Here is a 17,223-nt window from a genome sequence, read left to right as displayed (position 1 = left end):
CCAAATCATTTTACTATAACTATAAACAAGTTGAAAGAGGCCATTAAAATCCCAATAGACTTTAAGTGTAAACACCTAGTTTCAGTAAAATTTATTTTTATGTCATTTCCAGTACCAAATCAGTAGATTAAATGCCACAAGTGGAATCCAAACAAAACCTGTGGTAAGGTCTTTATGTGAAGTAAATTAGAAATTCTTTTCAACATAATATACAAGGCATTCTTTCTCCGAGTCAATTTTTCTAATCTGCAGAATTTCTTTGTGAAACCTATGGATACAAAAGATGAAGGAAAAAAAAATCAGGCCTTACAATCTTCAATGCTCTGTAAGACTTAGTTCCTTCATTTCATCAACCTGGCAAGAAACCATTGATTTTTCTCAGAAACAAACATGAGTTGACTAATTCCTTGAGGCGATTAATGGTTTAGTTATTAAGCATTTCTCAAGGGCTTATCGTGTACTATATGTACAGAACACTTCCCAGTGGTAGAACACTGCATTAAGGCCAAAACACAGAAAGGAGGTAAAATGTTAGCATAGGCTGAAGGCACGTATACGTGCCTGGACTAATTTGAGTGGATGAGGTAAGGATGCTATTATTCTGACTTCTATCTTCCCTATCTGATCTCAAGGTGAACTTTCTGAGATTTGAGAAGTCCCTTGAGGATGAAAGGCATACAACTTCCATTTATGAAGTACTGATGATGGAAGCTGCGTTGCATTACCTGCTTTTTGTGGCATATTTCCACCCATGCTCCACAACAATCTAGATGAGTAGCTGTTACTCACTACTCCCAATGTTCAGATGCAGGGAAGGTAGGTAACATTCCATACAGTTTTATGGAATGGAGCTTGACTCAAACCCAGGTTATTAATTCTAGGTTTATGTGTGTCATGAGAATGAGAATGGTCCTCATCATAAACAGCATATAGGAACAAAGTCCTCAAAAAGGAATGAAATCCTATCATTTGAAACACGGATGGCAATGGAGGTCATTATGATAAGTGAAGTAAATCAGATACTAAAAAAACAAGTACCACATGATCTCACTCATGTGGAATATAAAACACTGATCTCATAGAAGTTGATAAAATAATGATTACTAAAGGCTGGGAATAGTGGGGATGGTTGGGAAAGACATGAGCGATGACTACCAAGTATTTTAAGGCACAAGGAGTTCTGGTGTTCTACTGCACAATAGGGTGACTCTAAACTTCAATAAGGCATTTGAGTAATAATACATTATTTCAAATGCTGGAAGAAAGGATTTTGAAAATTTTCAATATAAAGAAACAATCAATGTCTAATTTGATTTAAACACTACAAAATAATACAGTTATCAAAATATCCAACAGCATACCATAAATATGTATATTTTTATGTTTTATGTATCAGTTAAATTTAACTGATAAAGTAAAAATCACTGAAGGTTTAAAAACTTCTCTCCTGAATAATTTGAATTCTCATAAAATACCAGTCAGTAGAGCTCTGCAGTAAAAGAAGTTTCTATATATTTACTTATAATGCAAACATTTCCCAAAAATTATGTAAAGAGAGGCAAATGAGGAAGCCAGTGTAATATTGTATTGGGTGACAGGCATATGGAATATTTCCTGGCCTACTGCCTCCAGAAATCACAAGATTTCTTACTCAGGCTTACAAATTTTCTGGCTGCTCAAGAATTTAACTTAAGAGAAGCCTGATCATTTCATTCTATAAAGGCATAAACACAAGTGACTAAAGTAGGTCTCCAGAGTTTCTCAGTACAACCTGGTTCAAAAGATTGTTTGCTATTATTCTTAGGTTCTGGGATGTAGCTACCTGTTTTGAGCTCATCTCTTGGTGACTGCCAAGGAAAAGTGAAAGAAAATAACCTGTCACTAGCTAATGCATGACTCAAGTTTTTGGAACTGAAATTCCAGAAAGGGATAATGCTCCCTTGGGAAAGATGTTTCCCCTCAGATTTGCTGATAGGTCACCCAAAACTAGATTAATGCTACTATATGCTAGGCCATTTGTACAGTTCTCACAGCAGTCATTGGCGATAATTACTATTATGTTTACTAGATATGTGAGACAACTAGTTCACTTAGCTAGTACATAGTAGAAACTGGTACAGAAAAAAGTACCTGAACAAAAAGTCCAAAACCCACTCAGCATAAATTCTCAGAAAAGTAGGAATGGGGGAACTTTCTCAACTTCATAAATAGCATCAATAAAAACCATTAGCTAACTTCATAATGGTGAGAAACAAACTGGATATTCCCCCCCGTGATTGGAGGCAAGGGAAGGATGTCCCCTCTTACCACTGTTATGCAACACTACATTGTACTAGCTAGTTCAGACAGGCAAGAAAATGAAAAATGCACAGACTGAGAAGGAAGAATTAAGTTGTCTTTGTTTGCAGATAACATGATTATTTATACAGAAAATCCCAAAGAATTGGCAAAATATACTTCTGGAACTAATAAACACAGCACCAGATGCAAGATTAATAAAAATCAATTTCCTATATGTTGGAATTTGAAATTAAAACCACAATATAAACTGGGTGCGATGGTGCCTACTTGTAATCCCAGCAGCTCAGGAGGCTGAGGCAGGAGAATTGTGAGTTCAAAGCCAGCCTCAGCACCGTAGGGAGGCCCTAAGCAAGTCAGTGTGATCCTGTCTGTGAATAATATATAAAATTGTCTGGGAATGTGGCTCAGTGGTTGAGTGCCCCTGGGTTCAATTCCTGGTACCAAACAACAACAACAAAAAGATATATATAACCTACATTAGCACTGAGAAAAATAGTTATAAATATGCAAAATAGATACAAGATCAATAAATATAAATGACAAAACTTTGAAGAAATGAAAAAAATTCAAATAGAGACATATTCCATATTCCCTGGATCTAAAGCTACAATTAAGATTTCAGATCATCCCAACATGATCCAGATTCAACACAATTACAATCAAAATGTCAGAAAGCTATTTAATGAATATTTTTGACAAATAATTCTAAAATTTACATAGAGACCAAAAGATCTAGGAAAGCTAATACAATATTGAAGAATAAAAATCAGAGGACTGATATATTCAACTTTGAAACTTAGTAAAAAGGTACAGTAACCCAAATAGCTTCAATGGAATGGAATGGAAGAGTCTAAAAATAGGTTCACATTAAACACAGCCGATCTTTAACAAAGAAGCAATGGCAATTCTATAGGGAAAGGGTAGTTTTTCAACACATTGGACTGGAACAACTAAATACATTTATGTAAAAGAAAAAAATATAAACACAGATCTTACAGCTTTCAGGAATATTAACTAAAAATGGATCACACATCTAAATGTACAACTATAAAACTTCCAGAAGATAATCCATAAAATGGCATCACTCAACCCAAAGTTACCTAAACAACACAAAAACCCATGATCCACAAAAGAAAAAAAAAGATAAATTATACTTTGTTAATTTCTTTTTTACCACGTGATAGATATCATTAAGATAACTTAAAGACAACCCACAGACAGGGAGAACATATTTGCTAAAGATCTGACAGAAAACTCATATTCAAAATGTATAGCAAATTCTTGAAGTTCAATAGGAAAAAAGAACACCAAACTAGAACTTGGACAAAAGATGAGAAGAGATACATCACCCAAGAAGATACACAGATGGTAAATAATCATATGAAAAGTTAGTTAATATCATTTGTCATTAAGGAATTACAAATTAAAGCAAAAATAAGATACCACTATTAGAATGAGTTTATTAGATTAGCTAAAACTGGGAAAAAAAAAAACCCACAAACTGGTAATACCATGCTGACAATGACAAAGAGCAATAGGAACTGTCTTTCTCTGTGTGATTGCAAACTGACAATTTGACAGTTTCTTGCAAATATAAGCATGATTTGGCCATACAGTCCAGCAACTGTGCTCCTACACATATATAAAATGTTGTTGAAAATATTCATGTAAAATCCACAAATATTTATATTAGCTTTATTCATAATCATAAAAAATGGATGTAACCAAGATGCTTTCACTAGGTGAATGGGTAAACAAAATAAAGTACCTACACATAATGGGATATGATTCAGGGGTAAAAATAAGAGTTAGCATGTGGAAGGACATGACAGAATCATAAACGTTTATTTCTAAGTGAAAGAATCCAATACGAAGAAGTACATACTCTATGGTTGCAAGTATGTGAGAAATCACATAATCATTTCTTTTGGGGGAAAGAGAAAAATAGAGATGTAGGGAAAAGGATCAGTGATTTCTGGACGTCATGGATGAGTAGGTGAAAGGTGGGGAGGCTGTCCTGTAGCGTATGATGCTGTAAATGGTGGATACACAACACTGTCCATTGTCAGAAGCCATAGAATTGTGCAACAAATAGAGTCAGCATTAATGTATGCAAACTTTTTAAAGTCATTGAATCAGGAGGTCAGGAGAACCCAAAAAGAAGCAGAGATGGAGAGAAGAGAATACAAGTATTTTCATGAAGTAACCTCAAAGAAGAGGGTGAGGGAAAGAGGTGCTAACTTAAGTAACTTTGGAAATGAATGGAATCATGATATTCTAGTTAATAAAGTTGTTTTTTAGGGGATTGAAATTAACAATTATGATAGTTCTATACCTGTTTAGAGGTTTTGAACAAATAATAATTGAATGGTCCAAGGCAAGAATCACGTTTCTTATTATTGGAACAGTTTTCAGATAAGCAAAATAGGCAGCTATAATGATCCATATGTAATGGATTAGAATTAGAACTATCTGTAAGAACTTGTGTTTGGTTTAATATTGGTACAGATGGTTACATATTGAAATATTTATACATAGGTGTTCATAGAGAAGTTATCACACATATACTTCTGTCGGCTGAGGAGGTCTAAGAGCGATGATACCCCCCAGTAACAGTGAACTCATCTAACACATAGATCTTGGTTTTCAACATTTTTTTGAAATAAAAGTAAACTGGTAGAAATTATTCATTGTAATTCTGGACACAAAATATGCAGACCCCAGAGCATCTTACAGTGTTGTGAAGAAATTGCTTATTTAAAAAAATACCATTGTTCAAGTATATATAGGAGCCAAATAAAACCTCACTAAACTAGAACAATTTGAGCAACAAAATCATCTATACTTGGGTAAGGGGTATAAGAATTTTCATTTATTTATTTATTTTTATTTGTTTATTTACTTACTTGTGTGTGTGTGTGTATGTGTGTGTGTGTGAGAGAGAGAGAGAGAGAACCTGAAACTGCTATGAGAACTATATATCTGAGAGCCATGTATGGAGCCAAGATGGCAGAATAGACTTGACTCTGCAAGAGGTAAGTCAGGCAACAAATGGGAAACCAGTCCAAGGAGGGAAAGAAAGGAAGAATTCTGGGAACCATAAACAATGATGAGAGGGCTGTGGTTGTGGCTCAGTGGTAGAGTGCCTGCCTTGCATGCATCAGGCACAGGGTTAGATCCTCAGCACCACATAAATAAATAACATAAAGGTATTGTGTCCATCTACAACTAGAAATTTCTTTTAAAGAAGTGATGAAAAAACCTAAACAACATGGAAAATTGGAAATGCAACAAAGAGAAAAGCACAAAGCAATTCACAATTTCACCTCAGCTCTCTTGCTTGGGGCACAGAACCCGATATTTATAAGGGGAACTGGGAAGTGCAAATAACCCCTATAATAACAGCAATACAGCTGTGCTAGCTGGAGAAATCCATGGTTGTTAACAAACTTTAAATCTAGTTTGGGGATTTGCTTTTAGAGTGACTTCACCACGACCACCACCTGGCTTTACAGGAGAACTTTATTTATATTGCTCAGCAAATTCTCAAGAGTGCTGTAAATAGGAGCTGTGGTAGGGGCTCTCCCAGAACAAAGAAAACTAAGAAAACTGCCAGATTCCTGAGTGCATGTAAATCTGTCCTGACTCTGTTGTAACTTTGTTGCAATGCTACAGCATAAGAATACCTGATCAGAATGTGCATTACCCTATATGGTAGACAAAGAGCTTGAAAGAGGTATATAAGGTGATGACTCCCTTCAATTGAGGCTCCGCCTTTGGATATTAATCTGATGGGCCAGTATTGGCACTAATAATAGCTGCTTCTTGCTCAATACCCCAGGTGTCCTGTTTTACTATATGAAAATGCCACTACAGAGCCATCTTGAGAAGGGTCCTAGTGTCAAGGACTAAGCTTCTATGGGGATCAAGTGTTGAGAGCCACAGCGGAAGGGGCCCCAGCAAACTTCTAGCTGCCAGCTGATTGGCTCCTCTGCGGTGATGCTCATTGGGCTGTTTCCCGGCCCTTTCAGACCATGGAGCTGCTCATTGGGGGACTTTTTTTGGTTCCGCCCATGCGACCCAGCCAATCAGCCTCAAGAGCAGGAGAAGTGGGGGCGGGGTTGAGAGGCTGGTGGGAAGCCCATGATGGCAGTTGGGCTCTGAGGGAATTCCTGAAGAGCTCCTGTGGTGTGGCGTGTGTTCTAAAAATAAAGTTTGTTTCTGCTTGATAAGTGGCTCCTGAATTGTGCCCAGCCAGACTGCAGGCAATCAAGAAATCCAAAACAAATACTCTTGAGGGTCCAATGTACATCACATGGCCACGTTGACTGTGTGGGAGATGGCTACATGAGACAGTCACTGCATAGCAGAGTGTCTAAGACAAACTTGCTAAGTGCATTATGCATTGGGGTGTGTGGTCTGTAGTGGGGAGGGGAGTGGAGGGCACAGACTTAAGTGATCCCGACCACTGTGATGTGAAGGACACCAGTCAGAGGGATGGGTCTGGAGGCAACCAGGCATGGATACCTACTCGCTCAGTTCTGTGACACCCCCACCCCCACCCCGCACACACTCCAGCTCCCAGGTTTGACTGTTCCACAACCCTCAGAAGCATTCTGGGATATGCTGTAGCTTAAATATTTGCCATGCCTCTGGGCTTACAGACAAGAAACCTCCAGACTGAACACACACCCATTCAACACTGCCCACATACCACTGACACTGGGTCAGTGCTGGGACACTTAGTCCCAACAGTGGCCATGCCAATGTGTGCAGACTGAAGCCCTCTGCCTTCCTAGTGAGGTTCTTAATCCACCAAAACTGAGTTGGTGAGAATGGCGTGCTATGGCTTCAACATTTGCCATGCCACCAGATGTGCTATTAAAAGCTTCCAGACAGAATATGGTCCTGGTGTGGTCTATCCCTGAAAACTATCCAGTGAAAAATTGGGGCACAGCCTGCTTTTCACCCCACCTTGTATGGTGTGAGTTGAGAGCAATCATAATAGGTTACAGCGAAGACCCACTAAATCACCCAGCCATACCTGGCTGATTCCAACCATAGACCGCTCAGACAAGAATCTCCAAGTATTATTGGAGATAATTATATCCTTTTATTCTTTATTTTATTCTTTAATTTGAATTTTTCTTCTTTTTCATTTTATTTTTGTTTTTTGATTTACCTTTCCCGTTTTCTTCCTTCCTTTTGGAATTAATTTTTTCACATTTATTAATTTTTACTCCTTTCTCTTATTATTGCTGAGGTTATTTCTTTTATTTGGTTTTCCTCTATTCTTTGTTTACTATTTCTCATTATTTTCCTTCTTTGGTTCATTAATAATTCTTTAATAATAAATAATACTAATGTATTAACAAATTCTTTAATAATTTTATATTATGTGATCTCCTTTTCTGTATGGTGCTGGGAATTGAGCCCAGCACCCTGGGTGTGTGCTTTGCCAGTGAACTCTACCCCAAGCCCAGCTGTAAATTGCACCTTACTCCAGCCATGATCTATTCCCACTTTGGTGAACACTTCAACTTAAAGACACTGGGGCACTAAGGTCCTACTAAGGTCCTACTCCTGGACATTCATGGCCATTTCAAAAGCAAAGAGAAATAACTGTTGTTGATACCACACCAGTGAGGGACTCCAGCATACTACACTTCCATATCCTAAAGCTCAAGAAGTAAAACCAAAAATCAACAAATGGGATGGCAACAAACTAAAAAGCTTCTTCATATCAAAGGAAACAATCAAGAATGCAAATTAAAACTGCACTGAGATTTCATCTCACTCCAGCCAGAATGTCAATCATCAAGAATACAAGTAACAATAAATGTTGGCGAAGATGTGGGAAAAGGGAATGATCATACATTGTTGGTGGGACAAAATAGACGCAATCACTTTGAAAAACAGTATGGAAATTCCTCAAAAAACTAGGAATGGAACCACCATTTGACTTATCCCATTCCTCAGTATATATCCAGAGGACTTAAAAACAGTATCCTATAGTGAGTGATGCAGTCACATCAATGTTCTATAGCAGTACAATTCACAAAAGTTAAGTTATAGAGCCAATCTAGGTGTCCTTCAACAAATGGAGAAAGAAATGCACAGTGGAGTATTACCATAGACCATTACCATTAGCCATAAACAAGAATGACTTTCTGACATTTCCAAGTAAATGAATGGATATGAAGACTATCATGCCAATCCCAAAAAACCAAAGGTTGAATGTTCTCTCTGATATGTGGAAGCTTACCCACAATAAGGAGGTGGGAGAATAGGAGCAGTGGGGATTAGACAAAGGGGAATGAAAGGAAGGGAGGGGAGATAGGAAAAGACAAACAGTGGGATGAATCTGAGATAACTTTCCTAACATATGTGAATACACCATAGTGAATCTCACCACTGTAAACATCCATAAGACTGGGGTCTTAATTAGGATAAGATATATTCCTTGCTTGTATAATTTTATCATAATGGATTCTACTATCATGTATAACTAAAAAGAACCAATAAAATAAAAAATTGGGTACTGGGGTTGTGGCTCAGTGGTAGAGCACTCGCCTAGCATATGTGAGGCACAGGGTTCAATCCTCAACACTACATATAAATAAATAAAATAAAGGTATTAAAATAAAAATTAAAAACACAATTTACCAAACCTCTCCCCCAAAAAAACAAAATAAAAATTTGACCAAATTTTAATGGTCCCAGATTTCAGTGGTTTCATTGTGCCAGTAAAATGGTTTAATGAAACAAGTTCTGAATATTTTTTTAAATGACATTTTTAATAAAAAGCATGCAGTAGACAAGGCATAGTGCCAGTATTTTTCTTCCTATGATCAGCTTTCAAGTTTTAAGCCTCTGTGGCAAGATCTACCAAGACATTCTTCTTAAAGATATCCACTTGGATCTCAGAAATAAGTTACAGACTGCTTCACATTAAAGCATGAATTACACTGAGCAGCATCCCAATGTTTGGGGATGTGTAATTGCTAGGACATTAGGTCATGCAGCTCATTTCACAGGATGAACTCAGCTGTGGGAAATGAGATTAGGAAACCCATGTGGATGCTTCTACAACTACCCTGCATGCCACCACTGAATGATATTAAAAATACCCAGGATCCATCAGGCATGTTTCAATTTTAGGACACTATTACTGAACATCTAAAATATGTTCGTGGGGGGAAAAACCAGATTTGGACAAGTTTACTCTAGTAATCAACGTATGCCAGGACCATTCATGTGACTACTTAAACCTCAGAGGTGTCGAAAACAAATTTTTCATGAATGTCAGAGGTAAATGTCACCTTCACAGAGTAGACATTTTAGCTTCCAAATGCAGGATAATTTTAGCACTTATTTCTAATCATTAAGACTTGGGAAATCAAATTCTTCATAAGCCTATTTTTATTTCATTTGTTATTTGGACTTAATTCCAAAACTTTAAACTTCAACAATTCTCATCCATTTTTGCCTTGTTATATAGCTTGTAAAAGCCTCAGGCATATTTTCTAAGGTATGCACAGTTTTTTCCCACAGTTTTATGTATACACACACAAAAAAAATTGTGAAATATTTAAATACAGATAACATCCATTATATCCCACACTTCTTTTTTTGGTGGTGGTAACATAGCACATCTAATTTTTTGGCAATTTTCAATATGTAATATATTGTTATTTACTGTAATCACTTTACTGCACAACAGATCACCAGAACTTATTCCTCCCAGCTGAAACTAATCATAAGCAAAATTCTAAAACCACAATGAGATATTATCACATTCCTCCCAAATGAAACTTTGTTCCCTCTAACCAACATTTCTCCATTCTACCACCTATCCTCCCAGCTCCTGGCAACCACCATCCTACTTTCTGTTTCTATAAGTTTGACTATTTTGTATCCCTTATGTGAGATCACACAGCATGCAGATTTGTCTTTTTGTGTGTGGATCATTTCACTTGCAATCATCAAGGTTCAGTTATGTGGCTGTAAATGACTATTTTCTTTTTTAAAGCTAAGTAATATTCCCTTGTGTGCAAATATACCACATTTTCTTTACCCATTCATCAGGTGATGAACACTTGAGTTGATTCCACATTTCGGCAATCATTAATGCTACAATGAACAGGAGAGTACAGGTACCCTTTGATATAATCCTTTTACCTCCTAAGGATATATACCAACACTGGGATTGTGGATCATATGATAATTCTATATTTAACATTTTGAAGAACCTCTACAAAGTTGGTCATAATGACTGGGTTAATAGTCATTAATAATAATGACTGTGTGTATTAGTAACAACAAAATCTAACAATATGTACAATTAATAATGTGCAAGTTTTCCCTTATCTCCATATCCTCTCCAACATATGTTACTTTTAATTTTTTTGATAGGTATGAGATGATATCTCATTTTGGTTTTAGCATTTTGCTAATGATTAGTGACATTGGACATCTTTTTAATAAACCTGCTAGCCATTTGTATGTCTTATTTTGAGAAATGTCTATTCAGATGCTTTTCTCATTGTTAACCAAAATATTTATTTTCTTGCTATTGTGTTCTTTGCATATTTAGTATACTAATCCCATACTAATATATATATATATTTTTTTTTCCCCCCATTCCATAGGTTGCCTCTTTGCTATTTGGATTGTTTTATTTACTGTGAAAAAGTTTTAGTTTGAGGTATTCCTGTTTGTCTATTTTTGCTTTTGCCTTTTGAGGTCATATCCAGAAAACCATTGCCCAAACCAATGTCAAGAAGCTTTCACTTACAATTTCTTTTAGAAGTTTTACAGCACCACATTTATATGCTACGATCTAATTTCATTCCTCTACATGTGCTATCCAGTTTTCCCAGCACCATTTTTTGAAGAGACTATCCTTTCTCCATTTTGGCAACTTTATCAAAGATCCTTTGACTGTAAATAAATAGGTTCATGTCTTGGCTCTCTATTCTGTTCCATTTGGTTAACATGTCTGTTTTTATGACAGTACTATGCTATACTTATTGATGACTGTTGCTTTGTAGTATGTTTTGAAATCAGCTTTGTGATACCTTCAGCTATGTTCTTGTTTCTCAAAATTCCTTTGGCTATCCAAAATCTTTTGCAGTTCCACATGCATTTAGGTTTCTATTTCTGTGGGAAAAAAAAGTCATTGATTTTGATAAGAATTGCAATGAGTCTGTATTGCTTTGGGTAGTATGGACATTTTAACAATATTCTTCTATAAATGTGGGATATCTTTTTGTGCCTTCTTCAAATTTTTTCTCAATACTTTATAGGTTTTCTGTGTATAGATCTTCTACTTCCTTGGTTAAAATTCCTTCCAAATGTCTTGTATTTGCTATGATTATAAGTGGGTCTATTTCTTTCTTTTCTCTCTGTGCACTGCAGTTAGAACCTATGACTTCACACATACCAGGTAAACACTCTACTACTGAGCCATGTCCCCAGCCTAGGACTATTTTCTTGATTTCTTTTTTGACTATTTTACTGTTAGTACATGGAAATATCTTGTACATGAATACTTTTATCCTGAAACTTTATTGAACTTTCTTATCATATCTAGTCTCTCTGTGTGTATAAACCTGAAGGTTTTCTATATATACGAACATGTCATCAGCAAATACAAAATTTCCCTATTTCCCTCCTATTTGAATGACCCCCTGACCCCAGCTTGCCTTCCAGTACTAGGACTAGGAGTTACAGTACTATATTGAATAGAAGTGGTAAGAGTGGACACCTTTGTATTATTCCTAATCTTAGAGAAAACAGATTCAGCTTTTCATTAACAATATGAAATTAACTGTGGGCTTGCCATATATGTACATTCTTTCTGTACCTGAATTGTTGTATCATGGAAAAATGGTGAATTTTATCAAATACTTTTTTTTGCATCTGTTGAAATTATCACAGTTTTAATCCTTCATTTTTTCTAATGTGCTATATCACATAATATGTATAATTTTTAAATTCTAAAATAAGGGAAAGAGGAAATACTCGGGAATCATATTGGCCAAATTATATTGTCACATTGTGTGCCTGTGGGTATTAGTAACAACAAAATCTATCAATATGTACAACTATAAAGAACCAATAAAAATATGGGGAAAATTTCTAAAATAATTTTTGAAAAGAGGGAGTAAAGCCACTTATTCTTTTTCCTCTGCTGTATCTCTAAGTCTTGCAATTCACTCGGGATCATATGATTTGTTCTGTTTAATGGACTATGAGCAGAAATGATTTGTTTCAATCCAAACAGATGTAATTGTTTTTCCTTTACCCATTTCTTTTCCTTCTATAGTGACCTCAAAGATTACATGTTCCAGATGTCACAGCTACAAGATGGCTAAGTCTCCATCAGCCTGGGTGTCTGGGAGGTTACGTGGGACTCTGTTGCCTGACCACTTCCCTGGGGACAGTAACCTTAGTAAGAAATAATCCTTGATTGTCTTTAAGTCAGTGAGATTTTGGAGCTAATTAGTTACTAATATGACCTATTCTATTCTAATACAGTGAGTTCTCTTATAAAGGAGGGTCAAAATATAAATGCCTTAAATATATGCAGAAAAGAAGTGATCTTTTGGGGGTGGAGTAGTGGCTCAGTGATAGAGTGCTTGCCTAGAATGCATGAGGCACTGGGTTTGATTCTTAGCACCACATAAAGTAAAAAATAAAGATATTGTATCCACCATAAACTAAAAAATAGATTTTAAAAAAGATTTTTTTAAAGTCTATCTTTCTGTTCATCACACTTTTTATTTTCCCCTGGAGTCCATCCTAATATCCCATAAAACCAATTTAAATACCTAAGAAATCTTAAACTTGGGTCTTCTTTTTCAGGGTAACTCAGTCTCCCTGTTCAGTTCACAGTTGGGACACCTGGTCATGGCTCCTCTCAGCAGGGTCTGCCTTTTGTTACTCCTCCCTAAGACTCTGATTTCAGAATGAGTATGACTTATCCCCTTGGATTTTAAGAAGCCTCTGAAGTGACTCCTCCTGAATTCCTGGTCTCTGTGGTGTGTGGCTGGTTTACTCTGCTGGCATCTACTCCTACACCCACTTGGATTTGGGGGCACTGTCCTGGTTCCTGACAGAAGTCTGTGGTGACTGATTTTCTTCATTTGCCAGGTCCTATTCCCTAGGATAGGGGCTGCAATCTCTTCCTATAATCAGCCAGAAAATGAATAATTCAGGCTTTTCAGACCAAATTCAGTCTTTGTCACATATTTTTTCTTGTTCTAATTCTCCTCCATCTCCTTTTATTTCCAAATCCCTTTAAAATTGCAAAGACTATTCTTATCTCAGGGCCATAAGCAAAGCCAACTGAAGTAGGACCTGGCCAATAGATTGCATTTTGCCAATTATGATCTACAACTTTATCTCCTGACCTTAAGCCTCTTTCACTTTCCCTGCATGAATTTTAGGAAGCCCTGTGTTCCTGGCACACCCCACTGCACCTGGAGAAGACCGCTTTGGGTTCATCTACTGAGAACACTTCTTCTACCCGTAGTGCTTCACTGCTTCTGGACGGTGCTGATCCCAAGAACAGCACAGCAGCTCATATATCCATCCATTCTGGGTTTCTGTCGGGGGTGGGATGGTCCGAGACCCAGGAAATAGGAGGTTCCTGGCCTACTTTCTAGGATCCAGGCAGCAACTTTCCCATCCTAGTGACAGGTTCTCCAAATTCCTCTTCTTTTTCTCTCAGCAAAAGGCTTTCGACTTCTTTTGGTTTGATGGATCATATCTTCCAATCTTCTAAATGATGGTTTAGAGATGAACTTTCATAGTTTTGCCCTAGACTTGTACTTTGCCATATAGAAGAAGGAGAGAATTGAGAAAATGCCCTTCTTTCTCAGTCAGGCTAAGTTTTCTGTCAGGTTCAATTTTCTATTAGAAACAGAGTATTCAAAGCAGATTCTACAAGTAATATACATTATACATCTATTTCAATACAATATGTATTTCCATGTATTTTCCAGTAAGCATCCTAAATGTCTATGTTTAATAAAGACTTTCGGATTCATCTGCTAGGCTTACAAAAATCTTTTAAACAGAGGTACACACGGGCCTATTTCAAGTTACCAGACATCGGAACTGCTTGCCATCAAGCTTGAGTTTTCCATGCTCAGCAGGAAGCACTTAGCCAAGTATTCCGAAGTTGTATATTATAATAATCTATTTAAATATTTAAATGATCATTTATTCATGAGGCCCTACTTTTTCCTTCCCAAGATAGTTGGCATGATGTAGCAGCAATTAAAAGGCACTCATAATCATAATCACAGCCATTACTATGTTTTCTGGCAGCTCAGTGGCACTCTTCCATCACCGGCCTCCAGAGATGCAGTTTTGCCTCCAGAGCAGAGAGCATCTGTGTGCAGCAGAGGATCAGCCTGTGTTCCTGCCCCGGTCAACCAGGAGCGCTTTTGCAGTGACGCAGCCCACCCAGGGAGCACCACCAGTGACTGAGGATCACCTAACAAATGAGGGAGCTGCTCCATTCTTAGCTGTTCTTTTCCTCTCCCAAGAATCTTTCATTCTTTGGTAACTTCGGGGTGAAACACAGCAGATTTAAAATTCCAAACAGCATTTTGCTCTAGATGCCCTGCAATGTGGCTCTGAATGCAGAAAGCAGTAGAATATATAAGAAGGCTCTTTATAAACTTAAAAGTAAGTTTTAAAGAGAAAGGCCAAAGGTGCTTGCTTGTCCTCCCCTCCTCCCCATTACTCATTTGTGTGCATTTAGAAATGGGAAGGAATTTCCACGCCAGCATCCTAAGCCTCTTTTCTGAGACTCCTAGGAAGTATGGAGTCAGTGCCCCTGGGTCAGGCTGTTAAGGAGCTTGTCTTCCAACCTGTCTCATCTGAAATTCCACCATTAGAGCTACCTTTCCTAGGAAGTGTTCTCCTACCTTCTCAAGCAGATCCTGGGGTTCTTCTATGTTCCCACAGGCAGTGTGACAAAATGTACCTTTTTCCAGGTATTATCCCAGTTTGGGCAATCAAAGTCCCACAGTTTAGAAAATCTCAGACTCCTGGGAAAACTGTGACAGCTGGTCACTATTGCACTGTGTTCAAATGTCAGAATTTACATTATTGGAGTAATCAAGTTGCTTGGTGACTGCCCTCACTGTGAACCCTTTGAAGATGGAAATCATATAAACTTGAAGACATTAGTTGTTGAAAAAAATGAAGGAAAATTTTATAGAATAAGTGAATGAATGAGATTAATAAATCTGATAAGATTGCTTATAGTTTCTCCAGATTGATGCATCAAATATAATAAAATGTCTGGATTACATGCCTGAATTTAATGGCTAGAAATGATCCTGAAATTGTTTTTGAGAACAATGAGTATTAATAAAACATCCCAGGACATGAAGTTGCTGAACATCATCAAGCAATGAGAGATGAGGATCGAAGTTGAACACAAGCTTTTTTTTTTCAAGACAGGAAAACAAGAATTGTGGTCTGAATATGCTCCCCAAAGTTTATGTGTTCGGAGGTGGGACATAGTGGAAGATGTTTTGATAATAAGGACACCATTCTTGGGAATAAGTAAATACTATTAACTCAGAAGCATAGTTTGTTTGTTTGTTTTAATAAAATGACAAGTTTGTTTCCTCCTGCTCACCCTCTCTCCGCCCATTTGTCATGGCTTGGTGTAGCAAGATGGCAGCTCCTGAATCTTAGACTTTCAAGCCTCAGGAATCATGAGCCTATAAATTTCTATTCATTGTAAATTACCCAGTGTGTAGTTTTATGCTATAGCAACACAGAACACAATAAGCCAGCAAGAGATAAGGGTTTTCTTTTTTTTCCTGGTCCATCTTTTTTGCATTGTCAAGTAAACCCAATGTGTACAATCTATGGTGTAAAAAGCTTATTGGATATTCATAGCTAAATTCAATGTATTACTTTTTCTTTTCATTCAGTTAAATGAGTTACAGGGCAATATGATAAGTAACAGAGGTGAGAGCAGGAAGAAAACAAGGTCAACCTGGCATGTTGGAAGGTGGCATGAAGGCCTGATTAGTGAAAGGACCCCGAAGCCAGGTGGCCTGGCTTGAACTCTACCCACTTCTACCTTCTCACTTTGTGAACTTGGGTAGGTTAACATCACTAGTGTTCAATTGTCTTTTATGTGAAACAATAATAGTAATAATACTATAATGATAATACTATCTAGTAGGGTTACTCTGAAGATAAATGAGATACAACTCTTGGCTCAGCATTTCACAAATAAAGTTCTCTAAAAATGGTGGTGGCAATAGTAGTAGTTGTTGTTGCTTTTGTTATTTTTCAGATTCATTAGCATGTAGGAGCCACAGTTCACCTCTTATTAAATACTGTGATGCAAATGGTAAGTAGGCAAATAAAAGCAAAATGCTATGGGGAATTTAAGGTAGAAGAAGAGATATTATTTCTAACTAGAAAAATTTAGGAAGATGTCTAGGATAATGCAAAGAGACACTGAAGTATTAATTCAGAACATAAAACTAGCAGTGAACATATGACCTTCCTTTTATTGTTGAAACAATCTTATACCTTTGCATTCTCAACTGGTAATCTTGTATATATTAATAATATTTATTGATTCACTGATATCCACAAAACACATCTAAAAAGTTGAAATATAGTCTGCTAACAGATCAATAACCTTAAATATTCTTTAGCAATATGCAGGGATCAAAAGAAGGTTTTATCACCTATCAACATTTTAAGCTATTTTAATTAAGTCATAGTCTGGCATTATGCAAACAGCTATAGAAGCCTTCTTTAATTGCCCATATGTAAATTTAATAATAAAGACAATGAACACTTCTTTGAGGAGTTTCTCATAAAATTAACTAATTAGTCCTCCATTACACTCCTATTGAGTTCAAAACA

The sequence above is a fragment of the Marmota flaviventris genome, chromosome 4 (genome assembly GCF_047511675.1).
Source record: "Marmota flaviventris isolate mMarFla1 chromosome 4, mMarFla1.hap1, whole genome shotgun sequence".
NCBI classification, from domain to species: domain Eukaryota; kingdom Metazoa; phylum Chordata; class Mammalia; order Rodentia; family Sciuridae; genus Marmota; species Marmota flaviventris.
This window is presented reverse-complemented; position numbering follows the sequence as displayed.